Consider the following 1,854-nt stretch of genomic DNA (forward strand, 5'->3'; position numbering starts at 1 on the left):
CCGGGGACCCTCCCCTGTCCCGGGGCTGGGGGCTCCTCGGCTGCTTCCTCACCCACCGCAGCTCCGGGCCGGGGCTTCCCCGCCACTTTCCCTCCCCGGGCGTGGGGGGCATCTCCGGGCCCCCAGCTCCTGTTTTTGCCTGGACTCCCGGTGTGCGCTTTCTCCTGGCCCTGGAGGTAGCACTGTTAGTCCTAAATCCAAGGAGCGACCGCAGCGCTCACGTTTAGCCAAACCCCGCCAGCAAGTTTCAGTTGTTGTCGGAGTCCTGAAGCCCCCTGAAACTCATCCTGCGGGAAGGAGCTGGGCACCAGGGACGCAGCCCACTTGGGTTTCTGTGCCGGTGTCCCCCTGCCCTGCGAACGTACCAGGGAAAGCTGATCTGCTGCTGCTGGGCGAAATCTGGGCATCTTGACGTGTTTATGGCTCGGGGAAAGGAAAATTCCAAGGAGACACTGAGCAGAAAGCAGCTCCCACACCTTCCCTGTGCTCTTTTATGGATGCCCCGCTTCCAGCAGCCTTCAGGTCTCCCCCACAATGGTTAGAGCTTGAATTATTTGGGGTTTTGGTGTGTTTGAAGCATGGCTTGAGACCGCCTGGCCCAAGCACAGTGTCCTTCGGGATATGCCCTTGGAGGCACCCGGGTATGTGCTCACGCTGGGGGCAGCTGAGGGGGCTGTCATGAATGGTTCCTTAGCCCCCAGGGTCCCCAAAGAGGGGGGGTCCCACATCTAAAATGGCTTTCCCCACCGTGCTTCGCACTTTGGTTTTTGAACTCCCCTTGCCAGCACCTGGCTGGCTGGTGCCCCCGCACACCGGAGGCGATGTTTTTCCATCCCTTGCCCCGCGTGTTCCTCCAAGTGGTTTCCAGCGTGGGAAGCTCAAGCAGGGATTTCGGAAGCTGCATCGCTTGGGCCCAGCATGGCCCCAGCCTGGTGGGACTCTGCCGTCCAGCGGGTGCTGCAGCGAGCCCCCAGACGCCCGCCCGCTGATTGCAGCCTTGCCTTTGTCAAGGCAAGCAGATACGGGGAGCCAGAGAAACAGCTGAATCGAGTTTTCCATTTGTCCTGGGCTGTGCTGGCTTACCTACCAGCATTCCTAAGGCGAAGCTGCCTGGGGAGCACTTCGCACGCCTCTCCGGGCTAGGGGTTCACTTGGGAACGCTGTACGGCCCAGAGAAGCCCTGGATGACCGACCCAGGAGCTGCTGCACTGGTGGAGGCTCCTATTGCACCAGCCCAGATGAAGTTCACAAAGACTTTATGCCTCAGCCTGCCCTGTTCGTTCGACATTAAATGTCTTCTAATAAAAAGCTGTGGTCAGTTTAACTCCACACTGCATGCTTTTCTTTATCTGTGGCCTGGAACTCAGCAAACTATGCAAAGTCCCATTTAAATTAATGGGATGCTTCAGTCCTGATTTTAATGGGATTTTGTATAATAAAAATAACACTTAGAAATGCCCTAACATTTTGCTGCAAACTTGCAACAAAAAGTCGCTGGAACTGGGATAATAAAAATACAGGCTTTATATGAGACCTATGAAGGGTTTGTTATTAACTTCTATGGCACCGTTTCAGGCCTTAATATTTTAGCTTACCCTTGTCTATGTAAAAATTACTTTATCAATTAAACAAGGATCTGTGACAGCTTTTCTGTTCCAGTCCGTCAACTTGTATGTGAAAATTTAGTTTGATATTATCAAAACAGCCGAGATATTCAGACTCACAAGCCAGCCTGTATGCGAGGGCTGAGAACAAATAAAAATAAGAAACTACGCATTGGTTTTGCAAAGAGTTTGCCCCTCAAACAAAGATCGGTTGTTACTTCGGAAAAAAAAAAAATACTTCATACCCCTC

The sequence above is a fragment of the Egretta garzetta genome, unplaced genomic scaffold (genome assembly GCF_000687185.1).
Source record: "Egretta garzetta isolate BGI_Z169 unplaced genomic scaffold, ASM68718v1 scaffold439, whole genome shotgun sequence".
NCBI lineage: Eukaryota > Metazoa > Chordata > Aves > Pelecaniformes > Ardeidae > Egretta > Egretta garzetta.